Genomic DNA, 25,429 nt, shown 5'->3' with positions numbered 1-25,429 from the left:
TTGACATCTCTGCAGCATTTGATCTAGTCAATCATAAAATGCTCTGTAAGCATCTATCTTCAGCAGCCCACTTCTCTCTGAAATCCATGCAATGGATTCAATCCTTCCTTACTGACAGAACGATGAGAGTATTCTCACCAAGTGCAGCAGCACAGCCAAGTCCAGTTACCTGCAACTTACCTCAAGGTTCCTGAGTTTCCCTGACACTCTATAATATTTTTAGGAACTTGATGTCTTGGGTGTCACCTAACTATGCAGATGACACGCAAATCCTCCTTCCTATCCCTGGCTCTCATGACATCGATTCAGCCTCACGCAACGTGATATTTCTAACTATACAAACCTGGAAGGTCCACCATGGATTTTGCTTGAATGATGAAAAGACTGAACTTCTCCTCCTAGGATCACAATCCCGCCTTAACAAACTGGACAACTCTTTTAAAGCTTTCAATATAGATGGGAACAACATAAAGGTCTCTAAGGTAGTAAAAACTTTAGGTTTGTACCTTGACTCATCCCTTACCCTAACCAAACAAGTTAATGCTATAGCGTCAGCAGAAGTGTACACTTCTAAGCTTATCAGTGTCTGCAGACCCTTTCTATCTCTCGACAGTTGCATCCCCCTAGCCAGAGCACTCATCTTATTCCAACTGGACTACTGCAATGCCCTCTATGCTTGCACCAAGAATCACTATATTAAAAAACTACAGGTGATACAAAATAATGCCCTTAGAGCAGCCCTAAACATACACAAATACGCTCCTATCTCCACAACGAGAAGGAATTCACACTGGCTACCTGTTCAAGAAAGCATCCTTTTCAAAACTCTCACTCTGACACATAAATGCCTGACGTACCTTGCAGAATTAATTACTAGATCCCAAACTAAGTGGCCTACGCGCTTAGCACACCCACACTTGCTTTCCACACCAAGATTCAAACTGCAGAAAGCTGGTGGCCGCAGCTTCCTAGTAGTAGTGGCTAGACACTGGAACACTCTACCAGCCAATCTTAAGTCAGAAGACTCTTTCTGGACCCTCCAAAAATAACTGAAAACCTGGCTCTTCTCCCATGATCTACTCAACTAAGTCATGCTCAGCACTTAAAATTGTAGTAACACAAATATCACTCCTACCCAGACTGTCTGTCATGTATATGCGTAACTAAGAAACCTTTGTATGTTGGACTGCTTTCTTATGTAAGAATAGCGCCTAGGTGCCTCCGGGTTAGGTGCACTATACAGATTGCAAAATAAATAATTAAATAAATAAATAACCCCAAAAGTCTCAGCTGTAGACTCCGTGGACAGAAGGTAATATTCACAAAGCTGAGAAGCACAGGGAAGAACAGAAAATGTTCAACCCATGAACCAACAAACACATATACATAAAACAACATTACATATATTTACCCTAAGCAAATATAGTTTTTTGTACAAATGATTACTTAAAAATGTGCACATTTGTTCTTATTTATAACACAACATAATGGAATGCACCAAGCATAAACCTTAAGCGTACACCTCATATTATCAGTTAAGTACAACTGTTCATAGAGACTCACATATACAAAGTACTTATTCAAAAACAATCCCTCAAGCACTCTCTTGTGCGCCCCTCCTGAAAAACCCTTCAGCAGACCCAACCTGTACTGCTAACTACTGACCTATTTCTATCACCCACTTCCTTTGGAAACAGCTGGAGAAGTTGCCCTTTCCACAACTTACCTCACACACCAAACTTGTTGGTGGTCCCCATTAGCATGATTCTGAGCATCCAATGGCACGGACACTGCTCTTCTGACCACCCGTGAAGAACGGCTTGCATCTCTGGAATCTAACCCTGAAGTTGTCCTCATCCTACTCGATCTAGCCTCTGCCTTCGATAATGTTAACCATTCCAACCTCCATGAAACATTCGGTATCGCAGAACGGGCACTGAACGGGCTTACCTCCTTCCTAACTGACCGTTCATTCCCAAGTCATTTTGGACTCCTTCTCCTCAGCTACTTCCTTCTCCACCTGGGGTGTCTGCCAGGGCTCAAACCTCTCCCCCTGGCTCTTCAACACTTATTTTGCTTATTTATTTTTTATTTATTTATTTATTTATTTATTACATTTATTACTCGCCCAAACCCTTGGGTACCACGGCGATGTTACAGACAGCTTGGTTAAAACATTTCTTGGACTTTGCCAATCGGGCGCAGTGCATGTGAATACAAAATAATCATACACGAAGACATTAAATGCAGGGATTCAGTACAATGATATTTCCTGAAGCATGGAGGGGGATATTTTAGTCTTGGTTAAATAGCCACGTTTTCAGGGATTTCTTGAAACCTGAGAATGTTTGCTCATTTTTGATGGGGAGGGGAAGAGTGTTCCAATATGTGGGTGCGAGGTATTGGAAACTACTGCCTCCTGCCTTGGTTGTCTTGTAGCGGGGGATAGCTAGGAGTAATTGACTGTTAGATCTGAGGGGCCTCTTAGATACTTTTCTGGTGATGGCGTGGTTGAGGTAGATGGGGACACATGAGTGGATGCATTAGCCAGTGCTCCTTATTCCCTCCTTATCCACCAACTTCCATTGCTATGCAGGTGACACGCAGCTCTTTTTCAAACTTCCTGCTGACCCTCTTGCATATTCAATTATCCCAGACTGCCTATCTGCCTTCCAGTCCTGGTGTACTTCTAACAATCTCTGCCTCAATGCCAGCAAGACTGAGATCATTCCCACTGGGATCCCTGCTCCCTCTTTTTTCCCCTCACTATGGCCATCCTCTATGTGTTCTCCCCCTGCTCATTCTTATGAAGCCAGAAACTTTGGAGTTATCTTCGACACCTCATCCTCCTTCCTCCTTCATCTCCAGGACACTTATTTATTTATTTGTTTTTTTACACAGCGCTGGAAGCCTGTAGGCATCAGAACGCCACAACATAGAACAATTTACAAAACACATATTGAGAACAAGGCAAACAAAAATTAGAAAACCATCAAAGCAAGTCTTTCCTACTAAAACAACCAATCTTAAAAAATTATAACGTTATGTTTTGTGGAGCCCTTGGGCATGCAGATGCTAAGGAAAGGGAAATGTGGTAGATTACTAGTCCTACCTCCTACCAGTACACAGTCCCTGCTCTCCAAAGTACTATCTTAAGTCGGCGCAGGATCTTCAGGTCAGAGCTTCTAACCACCCCTGACCCAGTTCTTTCGTAAAGCAATGCCATTACTTTGCTCCGTAAAGCTTCCCTTAGATCTTTACCCTGAGGTTTCTCAACTTTTGTAATAACAAAGTTTCTATGGTTTATGCCAGGATCTCTGGTACTCCTCTCGATAGATGATGGCATTAAAGATGTTATCTGCAAACTTCTGGACATAGTTAGACGTGCATGAACTTCTGCAAGACTATGAACCCCTGAAAAAACGTGCTTGGATTTATTTACAGCAGCTGTAGGTATGACACCAGCACTCCCTCACTTGACAGCAGCACACGCTCACTTGACACTGACACTCGCTCACTTGCTACCCCAAAAATGCAGAAGAACACGAGGCCCTAGGTAAGGAGGCGATTTTAAAGCCTAGCTCATTAGATATGGTCTATGTGGATTGTGGCGACTAGGTCACTGTCACTAATTGACAGTTTGTTTTAACTGGACGTGATTCTTCAACACATGTATCCAGTGTATCCATCCATGTACAACAATCACTAAAACTATTGCACATGTTCAGTTCTCTGGACATATTAGCTTTTACTATTGACCACTTATCGGGAGTATAATGCAGTTGAGGACCAGCCTCAAGTTCAGATGGCAACTGTGTTGTTAAGGCAAGACATGGCTCAGGAATAGCCCTAATCCCCATGTCATCAGTGGGACGAGAAGTACCATGTGCATAAGAGGTTAGTTCCCTGCATCCTGCATGAAATCAAGACCGGAGCCTCGGCAGTGTAGTTCCTAGTAGAAAGTGGGGAGATGACCACAGGGGGAGTGGCCGGTGTTTTACAGCTGTGCTTAATATAAATTGGGGCAGATTTCATTATTTGGCTAGCCTGTCATTTTATGCATAGCTTTTCTTTTGACAGCAGGCATAGCACCTCAGGGACAGCACACGCCGTATGCTGTATGCTACATGCCTCCTGACAGCCACTTCCGATGCTCTGGCCTTACCCATACCTCTTTGCCAAGAAGTCTCACTTTCAACTCTTCCTTTTCAAAGGAATTGTCCCTTTTCTCACTATCCACGAGAAGCTCAATGTTACCCATGCCCTGGTTCTCTCTAGGCTTGACAACTGTTATAGTAATCTCCTGAATCTACCTTCTTCCACTTTACGACCCCTCCAGCTAATCCAGAATAGGACAGCAAGACTTGCCCATGGCCTTAAGCCCAGGGACTGCATCTCACCTGCCCTAAACACTCTTCACTGGCTCCCTGTAGCGGCACAGATTAAATTCAAATCCCTCTGCATCATCCATAAGGCTGTCTGGGGCCTGGGACCATGCTATCTGCAACATTCTCCTTCTAAATACTCTCCATTTACACCTCTGTGGTCCTCTGGCACCAACTCTCTATGTGTAAAGTGTTTTGCTAAACAGAGGGTTAGAGGCCAATCACTTTCTTCAGATGGCTCCCTCTTATGGAACAGCCTTCCCCTCCCTCTGTGTCTTGAGCAGGACCTCCTCAAATTCCGGAAACACCTCCAGACTTTCCTCTTCACCTCTTCCTTCCCTTCATCCCTTGTCTGCTAATCTCACAGTCACTGTGATCGGTGGTCAGGGCCCCTATATATCCCTCTGGGACCTGGTTTCTCATACCCAATTGCCCCAGCCTCTGTCTACCTCTCAGCACTTGCCCTGACACCCACCGGCCTCACTTCTGTAGACTTGCTCTTTCTACACTAAAGGAACTCATGGTGGCAACAGTAAAGACAGACACAAGTGATCACAGTTCAAGAGTGTTTAATAAACTGTAAATGCAGGGTGGAAAAATGATTAACCTAAACCTAAATCTAAGATGGGAACAAGCTTTGAAAATGAAATGATTAATAATGAAGTCCCTGTGATGTCTTGTCAAAGTAAAAGGCCTATACTAAAAAAAAAAGATTGCAAAATCCTTACAACGAATTACCAAAAAAGTGTGGGAAAGGGTTTTCAGGTTCTTCGATGGTTAATTCTCTTTTCAATAAAAGTCTCTTGCCCTCAAGCTACTGATGTATTCAACAAAACAAACAAACAAACAAACAAGAGAAAGTTCCTTTCCAAAGAACGTTGATGTGATGGCTTTCTGCCTCCTGGATCTCCCTCTCTCGGGCTCGGACCTCTAGGCTTCCCTCGATCGGGCTCAGGCCATTCTGTTGGGATCTCCCTCTTCCGGGCTCGGATCCCAATGCCGAGGAGGACAATCCAGATCCCCTAGTCTTACAATACTTCTTGCATTCACAAATCCTAATGTCTTTTTAAACTGTTCTTCCATTTTCGGCCCTTTTTGTTGGCCTCCCTCTGCCGGGTTCACTCTTGCCAAAATGGCGCAGACACTCACAGGCAAAATGCCCAAATTCCAATTGGCCTTTAAGAGCAATCCCACCAAGCCCCAAACCACCTGAAAAATAGAAGACACAAAATTGTCAAAAAAATGAAGGCATCTGGCACACAAAGCAAACACCGCCAACACCTCTATAATTAAAGACTGAATATCAATGCCAGTGTCCCATATGGCAAATAGGTTCAATGCCGCCCTACCATACGGTTAAATCCCATCAAAATGTAAACAACCATCAATTACATCAATTACTCTGCTCTTATGAAAACCACTGCAGACCGAGGCACCCCTGAAAATATCTACTATAATGAAATAAAATTAAACTTCAATTATACATATTCAATTATTTGCATTCATTGTTTCTTTGTTAATGATCCACGCTATAGTGGTATTGATAACCTTGCATTCATTGTAACAGCTTAGAACATCAGTGGGCAAATATTTTTAAGTTGATCGCTTAAAGTCTATTGGTGTGACACTGACACAAAGAGCAGGCGTTTTGAACAGTCAGCTCAAAATAAAAAGAACCTTCTCACAGGGCTACAGATTAAACGATTTTAGACGGAAGAGGTAGATGACTCACATCATAATACCTCATTTACAAATTACATCAAAATTAATTTCCCATGATTTCAATTTGAAAACCTAAAGCCATCCTGATTAGGTTTAATGCAAGTGCACTAAATTACCATGCATTATGTAAAAACCCATGTTTAATATTGTTCTGTATAGCAAGAAATTCCTAGGCAATTGCGACCAAACTAATGAGCACATTAGCTGAAAGGGTTTGAAACTTTGGTGGCACATGCTTCACTGGCAATTGAACTGATCGCACAACGCGTGGGGATGAGGCCAGTGACTGAAAGCACAACCTGCTTGCTCAGGAAATCAGCCACTATTAATGGGCTTTCAGTGTTAATTTTCCACCAGGTGTTTAGTCATAAGGGTGAGCAAACTAAAATAATAAATAAAACCATCTATTCAGTAGAGGGAATGCAACTCTCCTCTATGTACACGTCGTGACCATTTATCGTTACTGCTTTAAGTCATTGATAGGCATTCATGTTTTACACGTGTGTACAACATTGCTACCCATACAGAGACAGATATTAGTTTCAGATTGAATATAATCAAAGCATTTATTTTATTTTTATAATTCTCCACTCATGTACCTTAGACATCTGGCATACCACTTGCCCTTGGATCATGCCGGGATGGGGGACTTTGGGTTGAGGGGGGAGTACGGGGCAGGCCAAGATGGCAAATGCAGAACATTCTTTTTTAATGTCTCTCTTTCTTTTCGTCCCAGAATCAAAGCAATCCAGAGGCCACACTGTTGGGATAAAGTACCCCAACTTCTACAATAAGTTAGAGGATGTGACTGTTTGCATCAAACTCCATAGCCCCTGCATTCAGATTGAACTCCCTGCCCACAGAGACGGAAAATGTAGACGCTCTGCGGCCTTTTCTGAATGCTCACCTATTATGAAAGTACGGGACACCACATGTACAGTGACATCTTCTATCCACAATAATTCTATCCCCTCCAAGACTCGCAAAGAGAAATAACTGATAGTGATGTATACGTAATGAGAAATGTGAACTCAGTCTGTGCAGACCCCAGTCCATGTTCCCACTGGTCTCCCCACCCAACAACTGGATCAAGACTTTCTCATCTGTACTGTATAATCCTTTGTAAAGCACACTGCAAATGCATTGCTCGGCTCACTGTGGTTTTTCGTATGTAGAGATCTCCTGAGCAAAGTAATGCATGCCTTTCCTCTCAATGTAAGTCTATACCATGTATCTGTTCTTATTTCCATTCATGTTTAGCACATGCCATGAAATAGAATGAGCACATGGAAGCTTGGCATGTCTGAGACACCAAATGTAGACCTTGCAACTCTTTTTGCATAATGCCTCTCACAAATGAACCTTTAGTGATTTTCCACACATCATAACACCTATTGCAATAATTGATCCAAGAAAATGCAGATACCGAGACCTATGCCTGTCTTTTAATTTTCCCCTACTAGGAGCCATACTACATTTAATCAACCTGCACTTTCTCTCTGCACTCCAAAACTATGACAACATATGATTAGTACTGCCCAGATCAGCTCGTTTGGTGAACTGCCCACTTCACTTTATTTTCTCCTCTCTTCTCTGCACCTTCTTTCTTCCTCAGTCCATTTCTCCTCCTTATTCGCTGCCTTTCATTGCATTCCAATATTTTGGAGCGATCATCTCTGGTCATGAAAGTCAATCGGTTTTAAAACCTGCATTGATAGGTCTCTCAAATTTAGGAGGGGTCCTGCTCCCAAATTGCATTCTATCATATTCAGATTGTATTGCTAGGCCTCTCTCCCACTATGCAGGTCTCTCAAACTTAGCTGGGATTCTGGTCCAAAATTACATTGTATGATATTCAGATTACATTAATAGGCCTCTCTCCCACTATACAGGTCTCTCACATTTAGCAGGAGTTACGTTCCCAAATTGCAGTGTATGATATTCAGATTGCATTGATAGGCCTGTCTCCCACTATACAGGTCTCTCAAATTTAGCAGGGGTTCTGGTCCCAAATGCATTGTATGATATTCTGATTGCATTGATAGGCCTCTCTCCCACTATACAGGTCTCCCACATTTAGCAGGTGCTCTGTTCCCAAATTGCAGTGTATGATATTCAGATTACATTGACAGGCCTCTCTCCCACTATATAGGTCTCTCAAACTTAGCAGGGATTCTGGTCCAAAATTGCATTGTATGGTATTCAGATTGCATTGATAGGCCTCTCTCCCAATATAAAGGTCTCTCAAATTTAGCAGGGGTTCTGGTCCTAAATTGCATTGTATGATATTCAGATTACATTGGCAGGCCTCTCTCCCACTATACAGGTCTCTCAAACTTAGCAGGGGTTTTGGTCCCAAATTGCATTGTATGGTATTCAGATTGCATTGACAGGCCTCTCTCCCAATATACAGGTCTCTCAAATGTAGCAGGGGTTCTGGTCCCAAATTGCATTGTATGATATTCTGATTGCATTGATATGCCTCTCTCCCACTATACAGGTCTCTCAAATCTAGTAAGGGTTCTGTTCACAAATTGCATTGTATGATATTCAGATTACATTGATAGGCCTTTCTCCCACTATACAGGTCTTCCACATTTAACAGGGGCTATAGTCCCAAATTGCAGTGTATGATATTCATATTAGATTGCATTGTATGATATTCAGATCACATTGACAAGCCTCTCTCCCACTATAAAGGTCTCTCAAACTTAGCAGGGGTTCTGGTCCCAAATTGCATTGTATGATACTCATATTATATTGATAGGTCTCCTTCCCACTATACAGGTCTCTCAAATTTAGCAGGGGTTCTGGTCCCAAATTGCATTGTATGATATTTAGATTACATTGACAGGCCTCTCTCCCACTATACAGTTCTCTCAAATTTAGCAGGGGTTCTGTTCCCAAATTGCATTGTATGATATTCAGATTATATTGATAGGCCTCCCTCCCACTATACAGGTCTCTCAAATTTAGCAGGGGCTCTGGTCCTGAATTACAGTGTATGATATTCAGATTACATTGCATTGTATGATATTCAGATCACATTGACAGGCCTCTCTCCCACTATAAAAGTCTCTCAAATTAAGCAGTGGTTTTGTTCCCAAATTGCATTGTATGATACTCATATTATATTGATAGGTCTCCTTCCCACTATACAGGTCTCTCAAATCTAGCAGGGGTTCTGTTCCCAAATTGCATTTTACGATATTCAGATTACATTGATAGGACTCTCTCCCACTATACAGGTCTCTCAAATTCAGCAGGGGTTCTGTTCCCAAATTACATTGTATGATACTCATATTATATTGATAGGTCTCCCTCCCATGATACAGGTCTCTCAAATTCAGCAGGGGTTCTGTTCCCAAATTGCATTGTATGATACTCATATTATATTGATAGGTCTCCCTCCCATGATATAGGTCTCTCAAATTCAGCAGAGGTTCTGTTCCCAAATTGGACTTCATGATATTCAGATTGCATTGATAGGCCTATCTCCCACTGTACTGGTCCCTCAAATCTAGCAGAGCTTCTGCTCTTAAAATTTGCACTGTAAGAAAGAACACTCCTTAGAGTCCCTACCTTACGGGAGTCTAGAACGTAGTTAGACTCAGTCTAAATCACAAACTTATCCTTAACCACCTGAACATACTGCTAGTGAGGACCAGACTGTGATAGTATAGTTCCACTGCCCTCACCTTTTTCCAAGAGACCTACATAGACAGCCACTGAACCTTGTACTACACCCCAACAACTGTACGCCAAGCAACCCAACCCCCCAGACAATGCTCCGAGGACCAACCCACCTGAAGAACAGACAGCACAAAAAACACCCAACCCCACCAACACAAGAAGAAACTCCAGTACTGCCATCAGAAGACACCACAGCCAACTATTCAACTGGCACCTCCGCCCAGAGCACCAAAATGCCCCGGACCAGGAAGGGACGCCGAGAAAGGGCACAAGACAAGGCTGCACTGGACACAGATGCACAAATCCAACCTACCACCAAAGCAACATCTGAAAATAGAGGAAGCACAACGCCAAAAACCGAAACGAGCAGAACACTCTTCCAAAGGGAAAAATCCTTATTTCTCACACCTTACCTCGCAACAACCCCTGAAGCAGGATACCCCAACGACACAGAGACATCAAAGCACACAAAGAAAAGCCCGAGACAACCAGGAAAAAGACAGGAGCACCCAAGAAGAGTGTGGAGAAACCCCAACCCCATCACCCCATACATCACAAGAACAGAAGGACACATTCAACACACACGCCACACCGGACAAAACGATGACAAAGATCGAACATCCAACAACCCAAACATCAACCTAACTGACCAATTCAATGAAGAAGAAACCTTCACGGTCCTTCATCTAACTGGTATAAACAGAGAAGCACCATCACTGAACAGCCAAGCTTTCAATCTAACAGAATGCGCCAATGAAGATTCAGCCTTTGCTGATCCTCATACGCCACCCTACAATGAGATGCAGCCTTCGCTGATCCTCAGTCACCCCAATCCACGCCAATAAAGATGCACCACAACCAAACAACCACAAACCAAAACAAGGAACAACTAACAAGCAAAACCATACCAAAAAGATCCACTGCAACCTCGTCAATGCAAGATCAATGTCCAAACATGCCACCGAAATATACAATCTGCTCTGCGACAGAGGGATCGACATCCTGTTTCTAACAGAAACATGGCTAGACGACAACTACAAAATCACCCTCAACAACTGCCTGCCTGACTACTTCAAATGCGTCCAAGCAAATAAAAAAACTAAAAAATGGGAGGGGGGCTGGCAATCATTCACACGGAACACCTGGATATCAAATTGAAAGACCCACTAAACATTGATAAATGTGAATCCCTAATCATACGTCTAACAGTAAGCCCCAAAACAAACCTGAAATTCATACTAATATATAGACCAACAACCTACGATGCTACCTTCGTAGACGCCTTCACAGAAGCAATCACCGTCCCAGCCATCAAACACAATCACCTGATAGTCCTCGGAGACTTCAACATCTGGTTTGAAGAAAAACCACAACCATACAAAAATCGCTAACCAGCCAACTAGCAGCAATGAATCTGCAACAACTAGTCAAAGGAGCAACCCACTCGGCAGGGCATACACTGGACGCAATCTTTGCGACCAAACTACTCCTCACCACGGCACCCCCAACTCAAATACCCTCGAGCGACCATCTCATCATCCCCTTCGTAATCAAAATGATCACCCCAACAAACAGTCAACCAGACAAAACACCAAACACCATGAAAAGAAATTGGAAAACCATCAAAAACTCCAGCCTAACTGAACTCCTGGAGTTTAGTAAACCACACTAAACATTCATGGAAGAAGATGACCTGGACAAAAAAGTAGCCATGCTGCATTCCTGGATTACAACTACTATAGACATCATCGCCAAAGAAAAACCCTTCACTCCTTCTCATAAAAGGGCAATGGCAAAATGGTTCGCTCCACTACTTAGCACCATAAAAAGGAAAAACCGAAGACTAGAACTTGATTGGAGAAAACAAAACAGTGATGCAAACAAACTGAAATTCCTACAATACAACCGCACATACAAAAAGGAAATACAAGAAGCCAAGAGGAAACACTACGACAACCGAATCTTTGAAGCACCAAACACCCAAAAACAACTCTTCAAAATCATAAACGAAATCAGAAACCCTCCGGGATGTAACAATAGACCAACTCCGTCCACAAAACTATGCAATGACCTTGCTGACCACTTCAAAAACAATATCACCAGCATCCAACAAACCATACAAATCAGACTGCCTGATCTGACCATGGTCCCCACCAACACCCAGGAGGGACACCCAAACAAACTACGAGGCTTTCCAGAAATATCAGTGGAGACATTTGTCAAACTGGTGAATGAAAGCAATAACTCAGGTTCTCCCGAAGACCCCTGCCCACCAGATATATACAAATCAATTCTTAACAAGGATCGCCCCTGGAATATCACAGGAATGTCCTCAATCTCTCCATCGCAACTGGGAAAGTGCCACAAGCCTTCAAAACTGCATACATCAGGCACCTACTCAAAGATACAGCAGGAAACGTAGAGGACCTCTACAACTACAGACCCATCTCCAACATCCGTACACAGCCAAACTGCTCAAAACGTACATATGCAAAATGACCCAAGACTTCATAGTATAAACACTTGTGTACAGGCGCGTTATAAATTCCATATCCTATCATATCCTATCATAGAAGAGCACAGCCTACTAGACCTGGCACAAGTTGGTTTCAGACCAATGAGAGGAATGGAATCAGCTCTACTCTCAATATGGGACGACCTAAAAATGAACACAGACTCAGACAGCAGCACTGCCTTGGTACTCCTAGACCTATCAGCAGCATTCGACACAGTTAACCACGACACCCTCATAACGAGATTAGAAGGACTGGGAATAACAGACAGCACCTTACTATGGATCAAATCTTTCCTAAGAAACAGACCAGAAATGGTATGGATGAAACCCTTCAAATCTAGTCAGAGAAATTCCACCTGTGGAGTACCACAAAGATCCTCCTTCTTTTCGCTACTATTCAACATCTACCTTTATCTACTTATCAGAATCATCAAAAGCCAAGGCCTCACGTGCTACAACTACGCCGATGATACACAAATAATCTTCAAAATACAAGACAACCCGGAAATAAACTCAACGCTAGAAAACTGCCTCCGAGATGTATTCCTCTGGATGAACTCCAATTGCCTCAAAATCAACCCAGGCAAAACAGAAATAATGGTTGTCACAAAAAATGGAGAAGAAAACCACTTCATGCCTTGGCCAAGGGAACTCGGGACAACCCACGCACCCTTGCCGATTGTAAAAAATATGGGGGTCCTGATGGACAATAATCTCATGCTAGAGCCACAAGTAAATGCCCTTCTCAAGAAAAGCTTCTTCCTCCTGCGAGCGGCAAAGATGATCCTACCATTCCTATTGTTCGCCAATTGAACAGCCATCATAATCGCCCTAGTCATGTCCCGAGTAGACTACACCAACAGTCTATACCTAGGCATGCAAGAACGACTTTTAAAAAAACTACAACGCATTCAAAATGCGGCAGCCAGACTGCTTCTGAAACTACCCCGTAGAGAACACACCACACCAGCACTGAAAACACTACACTGGTTACCAATAAAACAACAAATAAAATTCATAACAATGTGCATCACACACAGAGCGGTACACAACGAAGGCGCTGAGTTCCTGAGAGACAAACTGAGTCTACATCAACCAACAAGAATGCTCAGATCAAGCATTGACATCTGCCTGGAACCGAAACCCTACAACAAAAGAAAACTTGGAGGATCCTTCTTCTCTCAGCAAGCCCCGAAAACCTGGAACGACCTTCCAAAGTACATACATAACACAAGAAACCATCTACTATTCAGGAAACCACTCAAAATCTGGCTCTTCACGTCACAGCTAGAAAGACCCGCCACAGGGGCATGCACACAACTAAATTATCAATGAACGTAGAGAGAGACCTGGATCCACACCAAGCTATCAATGGGAAAAACCCTCAGGAAAATATCCCACAACATACTAAATGACTAACCGGGAGACAGCCGCAATATGTCCAAAGACCGTATACATAGCAAGACAAAGGCAGAAACACCAGGACAAATCATCAAGAGGACAATGACCTTAAACTGTAGCCATTCCCAACAGACCTAAGGACAACAGATAGAGAGGGAAAGGAAGCACTACAGCATGAGCCCCAATCCAGTGGGTGAGAAACAGAATGTTCCATCACTATACACTGTCCTCCAACTACACAGCAGGAAGCACAATGCCCAACCACACAAAAACTACTACCAAACGACAGCCCCAAGGATGTTCACCCAACAGAAACCAAAGAACCAACGGAAAGACAGTCATGACAGGAGGAAATGAATGACTGAATACACAGGCTCACCAAGGCGGAAGCACTAGAACACCACATCAACAGCACTCCGACCCTGAACCATTCAAAGCCTCAACTGAGCAGTGTCACACAAGATAACAAGAGAATATTACCTACCCAGTCCAACAACCATAGAAAAGATTCAGACGCACCTACCAACCCGAACAATACTCACTATGATACAGTTGGGCCAGCGCAATACCAACAAAGTGAGTCAGCCCACGAGGAACCTGCATCATCCCAACCCACACGTATACAACTCTAATGGAATCAGGAGTACCTGAATCAGGATACAGACCCCACTAACCCAACCCTCAATCTTCTGCATACTTAAACCACACAAAGCCAAACAACTATCTCTCTCCCAGCAATCTGCATGCACTTTATCACACCGCATCAACAACACATAAACATCACCTACAGCACTCAAGGTCTCGCTCGACCCAATACTAGCACCAAAGTCCAGCACTCGGTGTATACCGAGCTGAAGCTGCCAACAGCACATCACTTCTCCCACTCTCCTGCTCCCCTTCTCCCGACTAACCCTACCCGCCCTTCCTGTTTACAGATCCGCCAGAGCGCCTGGGGACCAATTCCATTGGTGACAGTGCGCTATATAAGTACCTTTAACATAACATAACATAACATAATTCGAGTTTGTTAGTAATCCCATTATTACTACCGAACTTGTTTACTGTTTCCTGAACTCGGTCCCATGAATTTACTATGGTTTTTCCAGTGGGGAACTGGCAGTGTGACTCCCCATTTTTATGATTGCATCCATCCACTGGGATTTTGTCATAGTTAACACATTTCGCCATATTAAATCTGATGATTTTTGGAGGTATAGTGGGAGATTCAACTCCAGTTTTTTTTTTGGGGAGACGAATCATCTTTTTTACCCCCAATCTTGGAATTCAGTGGATTGCAGAGTCTGCTGGAAAATAAGTGGCAGTATTTGTGTTACTGCCATTTTTCACCATAAGACCCAGGGCCTGATTTAGAATGGGACTGAGGCATTGAAAAAATATTTTGTAAATCAGGGCTCCAATATGTTGCACACACTTTAAAAATCGATAAGCAGTCATCCTGCAGATTCTGGCCTAATGCACACCATTGATTGAATATTGAGTCCAATTAAAAGTACTGCAAGAACATACTCCTAGATTTCAAAACACTTCATGAGGTATGTAATGAATGCACAAACCTATATGGTCACCTATAAGTGTTCTATTGGCTCTCCCATGTCAGGTGGCTGGCATGGTCCATCCCCAAGTCACTATCTATAACAATGTTGCAGTGTGAGGGTCTTGCCATTGCTTTTTGCTAGTTGCTACCCGCCCCAGGGTACTAAACTGCGATTGTCTAGAGCTGACGTGCCCAGACCTGGGATCTGCAAAGGTTCACAGCTCTTGGTGCACCTTTTCAAGGTAATATGAAGTACTATGTGTCTGTATTGTAATTTGTGTGTACCACCATAGTCTATGAGTGTGCTAGTTTGCTCAGTGCAACACTTGTCTTACATTGTAGCATTTTTGTGGGAGTCTTCAGTCTGGTAGTCTGAGATCGGCTGCCTTTCCCAGCGCTAGTTACTGTCCATTGTCCACGTCATATGTTCGGAGAACACGTTTTTAAGCTGTGCAGCTCTGAATTACGAGGAATTATTTGTATTTCCTGCAGCTGGTGCTTTTGTAATTCAGGGTATGGAATGTTATCCGTATCTTGTGGCCTTGACAGCAAGTCCTGTTTCGCACATTTTGCTCCATGTCTAGCCTAAATTCATCTCAGCTTGGCTCTTGCTGAGAGTCCTGTGGCTGCTGTAACTATCCTAAACCATTATAATGCGGGTTCTACAGTGCTTGTGATATACTACAATCTCCGCAGGTTAGTCACACTTGGTTCTGCCAGGTCCAATAGGTGCTCCTGCAGTTCCATAAAATTATTCACATGTAAGCATCTGCAAGCTTTGCTCAGGATCTCCTGCTTCTTGCGATTTGTGCTTTGCTGCATTTGGCTAACAGCAAAAATAATAAAAGCAATGACAGTATGTATATGTGTCTGTCCTCTAACTATAGAACTGTATGTTCATGTTCTTCATGTGTGTGTTTATGCCCCGAAGTGCGAATGGCATATTTGCTTCATGTCTAAAGATGCTAAATCGTGGTGTCTCTAATGACGCCAGTAGCCTGTGGCACTTCGTCAAATTTAGGGTCAATTAGTGGACAGCCCGAAACAAGGACAGAAACACACGGAAGACCAAACTAAGGAGAAGCTGGGATTATCCCATGACAAGACACAGAAGCTGTTAAGAATATATAGTGCATCGCATGACAATGGCCCTGATTTGAAAAAGACGGTAATCCGTTGAAACGTGTGTCACCACAAAAGGGCAACTTTTGATATAAAAACATTGCATCATCAAGGGAGAGGCGTACTGTTTTTCTTTATGGGCAGTATGGGCGCATGAGCAAATTCTACAGTAACCACCAAGAACTAAATACATTTGTACCGTGCCTGGTCTGTAGTGCTTGCTGAGGTGGTACCCCTCAACATACTTGTCAACCATCGGCCTGTTGGGGATTCATCAGAAATAGAATGGGTGATTGTGATATTTCCTGGCCTTCTTCCGTGTCATGAATTTCATAGGAGAGGGATGTGAGGGTAGACCTCCATCCCTCTTCAAAAATACCCCCACTGACCTCCGCCCCCACCCCCGTGCATCCCCCTCAAAACCTCACACCCCACCACTTACACTCATCTCTGTCATAACCCCCAGGAAACATCCTCAAGTCCTCACACCCCCACCGCCTCCACTCACCTATGCCACAACCTACGACAGAGCCCCCTGAAGTCCTGACACCACCCAAAATCCCCACTGACCTCCACCGCAAGCCCCAGGCAGCCCCCTCAAGTCCTCAAGTCTAGGCTGCACCATGGCAAAACTGCACACGGTCTCCCGGTAAGTAAAGTTTGCACCCCGGAGAAACTGCAGACCATCACCCCTACTTTCAAGGCACCCAAAATGTTGGCCTATACCCCATGTTATATCAGCCCCTTCAAGTCCTGATACCACCCCCACTGACATCCACCCCAATCCCCAGGCAGCCCACTCAAGTCCTGACATCCCCCACCACCCCACTCACCTCCACCCCAAACCCGAGGCAGGCCCCTCAAGTCCTGACAACCCCAACCACACCAATCACCTCTGCCACAACCCCTAGGCAGCCCTCTCAAGTTCTGACTTACCCCACCACCCTCACTGTCCTCTACCCCAATCCCCAGACAGCCCCTCAAGTCCTGACACAGCCCACCACCCCCACTCACGGTTTCAACAACCACTAGGCAACACCCTGCTACTACACCCCCTTCCCCTCACCCCACTCAATTCTGCCATAACCCCCAAGCTGTCCTAAGCTACTACACCCCCTCCACTCACCCCAATCACCCAAACCCCAGGCAGCCCCAAGTCTTGACACTCCCACAACCCCCAGTGACCTATGTTACCTCCTCCAGGTAGCCCTCTGATAGTCTGACCCCTTACCAGTCCAATGTGGATCCACAATTACCTTAATTTACCTTAATTTATCTAACCTGCCTCCACCATGCAGTATACCTGCCACATATCATCCTGAACCACAATCAACTGTGAGCATTGCTGTTGAATCTAGGCCTGGAGCATCTACCATCACTCCCTGGTGGACCACACTCATCTGCACATCAACAGGATAGGACACAGTTGCACCACCTACACTGTACCCACATAATGTACATGTGACATGGTAATGCAATGCAATGTGGCATATGCATAATGTCTTTGTGCAATTGCAATGGCCTCGAATTACTGCAGGTGAATGCCCTTGCGGACAGAAGTTCAACAAATCATAGAATAGGCATATTCCAAAGAATGTGTGGGTGCCTCCCATCCTTTGCCAAAGTAGGAAGTTAGGTAGGGGTGACAAAGTGCATGCCAGTGATCAAAGCAGAACCGGACTGTGCCGGGGTGATGTGAAGAATGTCATAGAGTGAGAGACTTAGGAAGAGTAAAAATTGTAGCAGCTAGACTGAACCATCAATTAGGGCACTAATCTGCTCACCAGTGGCAGAGGTGATGCATGACATGAGAGCAGGCAGTGCCTGATTGCAGATGTGGGTGGGTGGTTGGCCATACCTTGTGAGGGATACAGCAATCTCCCATTGAGTGCACATGCGATGAGTGTCGCACAACAATACACAGTGAACTTCTACAATGGAAAATACCCACAACAGTCAAATTATTGTCGGTACTACCACATTCACAAGCAAGTGACAAAGGAACACTGAAACATCAGCGGACATAAAATCTAAGTAACATAAAACAAACCATAACTCCAGTACCCAATGTGCAGTGGTAAATATAACTTCAACAGACACAACACACAGATAAACATAGTGGAACATGTGGCAAGTCACATGAACAAGTGAGTATACATCCACAGTGAGAGAACTCACCTGCATCACATATCTCACACATCAACACAACCAACCAAGTCTGCACACCATTACACACACACAACACAAAATGTAACTAAAACAACACCAACGCGCCAACACTAAGCCCAGAGTGACCCTGCTCAAGGAGTGGAAACAGATAAACAGCTATTCCCACCTCAAGCTGGCTGATGGCCTAATTCCTACACTTGAAATGCACGGGGCCATGTCCAAGTTAATCAAAAAAGGCCAATATGTCAACCACAGAAAAAAACATCAACAAACACATATGAACACATTCAACAATTGAGTGGAAACACAGCCATGCCGTAGCACTATCAAAGACACATCCACACAATGTATCCAGAAGAATAGCCTGCATTTCCTTCCCAGCACAAAGGTAGACAAGTGGCACTGTACCTCCCCACATCTCCAAGAGCCCACCCATGTACACTGAGCACGGATGCCACATCCATCACACACCAGGAGCATCTGCACATGTCCACCGGCCAGCATCACAGTGACAACATGACATGCACATTGAGGACCCAAACCACATCACATCCATTTGAATCATGCACTCAGACAACATTGAAAAAGTAAAAGTGCACTTGGACACAGAGACAGCAATTAGTGTGATATGTACAACATAAAACGTGTTTTAAAACTATGTACAGACATATAATGGGAATGGGAAATGTCCAAGGATGAAATCAAAAGAAAGTCAAAAATGAAATCTAACACCAATTACTTATTTGAAATGGGATGTCAGACAGGACTCCTGCAGAATGTACATCTGTACAGCCACCACCTCCTGTTGCCTGGGAGTGAGTGCCCTAGGTCTGCACTCCCTCCGACCAGATACAAGTTGTTTTCGGGGGAGTACAGCACCTGCACTGCTCCCAGGTGCCTGCTAAACCACCATTGCCTGTTCCTGTGTCGGTTTCTGGGCCGGCTCAGTGACCACCTCTGCTTTCAATATAGGGACTTATGCCTCAACTAGGGACAGGGGCACATGCAGACAGGGTGTTGTTACAACTGGTGCACATAGGGCCATGGTGGGAGGTGTCACAGAAGCTGCATTGGAGGGCAACAGGGCCGCAGAGGTGGAACTGATGAAGGAAGCCATTGCATGGGCCAGCCTACAGAGATCACCTCAGAGGAGTGCAACTGCCAACTCTGCCAGGTAGACGGATATCTGCTCATGATGCTGATTCAGGTCTGCATGTGTAACTTGAACAGATTCATGAATGGCAGTTGCCCGCCTGGCAATACCTGCCAGCAGGGGCAGCTCTATACATTGGATGGCCTCATCACCCCCAAGTGGGTCCACGGTCTGGGTGGCCTCATCAGCCCCAAGTGGGGTGACAGTCTGGTTTGGCAATCACAGAATGTGATCACTGCTGCAGCAGATGGCCCAGGGACAGGAGGTTGTGCAGAACCCTCCATGGTGGACTGCACATCCTCATTTTCCTGGGCCCTGGGTGCAGCCTGAACACCCTCCAGATTGCCCCCACCTGACCCTGTGGGCTGGCCTGCAATGGTCTCTTCCACCACATCCACCCCCATCAACGCAGAACCCCCAGAGTACCCTCTGCCCTACATGGCCCCTGTGTGACATCACCCTGTCCCACTGCTGCCGAGGTGTCACCCTCTACAACAGCCTCCACCGACTTACACTCAGTCAGCAGCCACACTCAATGGATCAGGCGCTGCCACATTGCGCTCCAAAGATGATGACTCTTTCTTGCGTGAGTGTGGTTTGCACCTGGGTCTGGAGGTCCTGTGCCTGCTCTGATGTTCCACAGCATTGCTAGTGCCCTCTCTACCAGCTGCATCAACTGTGCAAAAGGGGACAAAGAACATAGACATCAGTCAACATTGCCAATGCATGTGTCACATACACAGCATAAATTATCCCTTGGACTCAGCACGAGTCAACCATCAACTGCCTCACACACACACACACACACACACCCATGCAAGCAGCAATAATAGTGAGACAAACGTTTAGGTACAAAGATGATTCCCAACCATGAGACATGCACATGTCCAACCAACACATTAACATGTGTCCACCTACACATGTAACCAAATCAGCACACATCACTTCACGAAGGCAAACGTTACCCAAGTTGGACATGCAGGCATGTCAATGGGAAATGCCCCTGGGCACATGTATCAGTTCCACTATAGCTTGTTTCACAAGAACATCCTGTTCTCTTGCATAACCATGCGGTGTAGGAAAGGACACAAAGAGGACAGCCATGAGGAGTCACTCATGGGACTGGATAATTTGGCAGCCATGGATTGAACATGCACAACATAGAAATGCTAGTGGGTGAAGATGTCACATGACACCTGGTTGGGCACTTTCCATCCTATTAAATGTTGCTTCATGTACACATGTCAGTTTGAGCAGAACGCATGCAACATGTATAGGCACACATTGGGGAGGTCCAAACACCTATGGTGTTTCCCCCAGGACAAACACATTTCATTATCACACATCATCTCTGGTCACGCATGCGTTGATCTGAAAGAACACACTGCAGTCTCTGAAAGGTTGATGCTCCACATGTCAATTCCAGACAGACACACACATGTCATTCTCAGCTGCTGAGTGTGGATGAACCAATGTTCAATAGATAATGTGTAACCCATAGAGTTCATGTGTGTGTATGTCCCTTACATGCACCCAACATCATCTGCCCTCTATACCCATATGCTCACATGTAGGCATCAGTGCACAAAATTGCATAAACAGTCAGTGCACACAGCCACGCCTGGCCACATTACAAGATGGCTGCCATCACATGTACAAGTCAATGGCAGGAGGGTGCACACTGGTGTAGAGCAGTGGATCACACATGGTGTGTACATGAGTGAGTAACTGCAATCTTAAATAATGATGTTGAACACACAAACAATGTAGAGCATTGCACAGCATGGCTACTCACAAGCAGCTTCCAGATGTGACTTCCACTGAAGGATCTGAGAGTGGAGGGCTGGGTAGAAGGTCTCCAGGACACGGAACTGAGGAGGTGACAACAAATGGCTGCCTAAACAGTTCCCCTCCATGGTGGCACCTGCTTCAAAGATGTTCTTTGCCTTCTTCTGGCTCTAGTGCTTCCGGTCCTCCCAGCGCTTATTGATGGTGTCGATGGTAGCCGTGATGTCCTCCCAGATCTTCATACCTTCACAAGCTTTTTAACTGGGTTGAAGAGGGCATTGAAGTACGTCAGGACCTTATCCAGCAAGATGCCCACTTCAATGTGGATGAAGTTTACAGCCCTCTGCCTCGCCTTGGGGGAGAGGCTTGATGGATGGGAGGATGGACCAGACATGACAACCCCAGAGGCAGGTGTGGGACAGCCGGGTCCTGACGTGCTGAAGACCGGTGGTGGTGGAGATACAGAGATCTGGAAGTCCCTTGTCAACAGTCAAGGTGGTTACAGAGCCTCACAGGTGAACCACAGACAAACAGGCAATAGTGTAACAGCAGGCACTCAAAGACAGTGTTGGTGGGCAGTAGATACTTACAAACCGTAGTCAGAAGCAGATGGTGGGGTTTGGAGGAAAGAGAGGGCTGGAGGTTGCAAAATAAAAGATACAGAGGCAGGAATAATCGGATCTGTCGCATGTAATGACAACGCAGCACGTAGATTAGAGGAAAGTCCTCCAGCGTGTAATTTATGTGCTATGTGCTGCACATGGCACACCTATGCGTAGTGTGGAAAACCTGAGGGTATCTCCCCAAGTAGATCTCAGGAATTCTGGTGGCCAAGGAAGGACCAGATCACTCAAAGTCCAAACATAGGGGTAGACAAACCGAGGAGGATCACCTGGATAAGGGAACCCAGTGTCATGCTCAGAGAAATGCCCCAGCCTTGCCTCCTCCCATTAAATCTCTCCTACACAGATCCAAAAAAAACCTCTGCACAGAACCACTCACCTAAGATCGCCAACCCATTTGCACCCGAAGATTATCTATCCCAGAATCCCTGTTTTACTATGTCCGGTCCGAACATTCTTTTCCAGGTCCCTCTGATTAATATTTTCCGCACTACCAACTTGCTCAGATAAAACACCACCGCTCCCATAATCCCCCTTCTTTATTTTACGATCCCAGCTATTCCCATTTGCCCCACAAACACTACCAATCCCGTCCCTCTAAGCGTCACTTTACTGAACTCTCATTCGAATGTGACCAACTATTACAGTCCCCATAACACCTCCTCCCCATCCTGTCAACAGAACACTTAGAAACTCTGCATCTCTCCTTTTCCTGACATGAAAGACAACAGACTCATAGAACTGTTTACCTGACATGTCCCGACACAAGGATCAAGCAAAGTCTGGCAATTGACTTAAATCACACACACCTGACGGCCCTTTCCCTTCCCCACAGGGATAAATGGTGGAGCACAAGAGCACAGGGCAAGCAAGGCAGACCACACGACGTGAGATCTAACTCAGCACGGCAGTTCAAAAGGAGGAGAAAGATGGCGTAGACAGAGAGGGTGACAAGGCGAGAAGTGACTTTGCCCTTTCCAACCAAGGCCTCTGAAACCTCTGCAGAAAGTGTAATACCCAGAACAATAGCCAGCGTGTGTTGCAGCAGATGTCTACGGTACGCAAGACCCTCCTGCGCTGATAATCAAGCTAGGGAAAGACACTGGTCTCAATGGTACCAATCCTGACACAAAGGATAGGGAGAGACAAGCGGTTCATCACAGCCAATGAGTCAAGTGGAGAACCGATAAGAAACGGAACAGTGTTGAATGAAACGTTGCACTTCGAACAAACAAAGAACTGTTCATATTGTGAAAGGGGAAAAACCAGCAGTACCGGAGTCTGGCAACAAGTGGGTGCTCACTCAAGAATCTCTATGTGATTACCCAACAGTAAAAGACTACCATAACGAGAAGGCCTTGGGAAGAGGTGAAGAATGGTCAAAGTGGTCCTACAGGAGTCTATTAAAATCCTCTGTACCATTGGAAATCTTTGACCGACAGAGAACTGTGAAAGCTAAGGGAAGTGAATCCTGCATGTTGAAAAAGAGCACATGAATTGTGTTTCATGAAGATTAGCAACAGTGAAACCGGCCGAGGGATGCTAATTGAAGGGGCAAAGTCTGTAAGTCCCATGAGGAATTGTTGGTAACGTCGATGAGAGTGAACCCGACAGAGGGAAGCCGACAACCAAAAGTCGGCGGGAGTGAACCCAGCAGGGGGAAGTCAACAACCAGGGGCAGGAAAACCTGTTTAAAAAAACTTAACATTTGTGAAAGTAAGAAGTGAAGTATTGAAAGACAAGGGGAAGGGAAGTGTCCCCCTTGTCATTTGGGATCCATGCACGATCGAGGGAGATCCAGGCTAGGAAAGCTATCACCCAAAGTTCACTGAGAAGGGACTGTACTGTGAATTTGTTGAATATAATTTCTAAGGGGTCTGCGCCCAGAAGAGAGGGATCCAGAGGTGAAGGCATCACATAAAGTGTTCATAGGCCTCGAAGGCGAGAGACTTTTATTGAAAAGATACTTACACACGAAGAACCTGATAGCGGATACAGAACTGTCGATTTGTGCTGGGAAAGCTCGAGTTTGTGCTGTGCTCGAAAGTCCCACTTTGTCCAGTGCTAAAAATCGTGGTGCAAGGAGACCTCAAGGCAATCACATCCTGGCTTATTTGAACACTATTTCCTTTATTTTGATGCCGTACCCCACACTATTTCTGTAATTAGTTGTAAGGAATTGGCAATTTTATTTTTATTACTATAGGTCCTTTCATTTTGACACGTCACTAATACTACCTTATTTTTCATTTGATGGTCGACGCTTGCTCCCATCTTAGATTTAGGTTTATCTTGGGCATTTTTCCACCCTGCATTCATTGTTCAATAAACACCCTTAACTGTGATCACTTGTGTCTGTATTTACTGTTTGTCACAATGAATTCCTCACAGTAGTAACAGTGATATACAAGAGGTGCAACACACATCACTGGTTGTGCTTGAGAAGGTACGATGGCGGATGATTGAGTGCCGCAGACAGCATTTTGGGGTGCCATGCAAACCACTTCCTTCAAGTAACACGTATTACATACTGCTTTTTTAATTTTGGAAGCTTTCTGGGTATCGCATACGCACTTTATTTTTTTGGGGTGGCCTGCAAATTCTGTATCACTTTTGTTTGCTTTTGGGGTGCCTTGAAGACTTGCTGGACCACACATCTATGTAGTACATCACATAGTTAGTTCCCTATCATATCTATTTGGTCAGTCACATTTGGGGATGCTATGGATGGAGGTGTTTCTGCAAAATTAGAGAATCATGTTGCACATTCATACCTTCTCATGAAGACAAGAATGGGACCTTGACAGAGAGCATAGAGATGCTGATGAAGCTGCCTATCCAGATGATAGATGAAGTGGAAAACATTGCTGACGATAGCTGGTTTGGATCGCTCTTTTTCATGGGTTCCACAACGGATGGCAGATATGTTTAAGTTCCTTGGAGCCGTGTTGGTGATGAGCATGCTTGAATTTTGAATAATCATGATAATAATCTCACAATGCAAGAAGTCTGCAAAGAAAGACATAGGGATGAAGATCATGATTGATGTTGAATCCGGATGGAACACTAAAGAGTTGACAGATGAAGAAATTAGAGATTTTGTGAAAGCCAGCATCCATGCACATGAGGGAACAAATTTCCCGTACGCAAATAACCATAAGAAATATGTGAGAAAATGGATCTATTGCACTGCAAGTGGAAAGTGCATGCTCATGACTTGGAATAAGGATCAGCATGTGAAATCAGCTCGATGCCTGAAAGGAGTTATAAAGAAATGGGTCCCGAAAAAACATTTAGTTAGAA

This window comes from Ambystoma mexicanum, chromosome 4p (assembly GCF_040938575.1).
Source record: "Ambystoma mexicanum isolate Mex_15411 chromosome 4p, UKY_AmexF1_1, whole genome shotgun sequence".
Taxonomy (NCBI): domain Eukaryota; kingdom Metazoa; phylum Chordata; class Amphibia; order Caudata; family Ambystomatidae; genus Ambystoma; species Ambystoma mexicanum.
The sequence above is the reverse complement of the archived record's forward strand: the minus strand, read 5'-3'. Positions refer to the sequence as shown.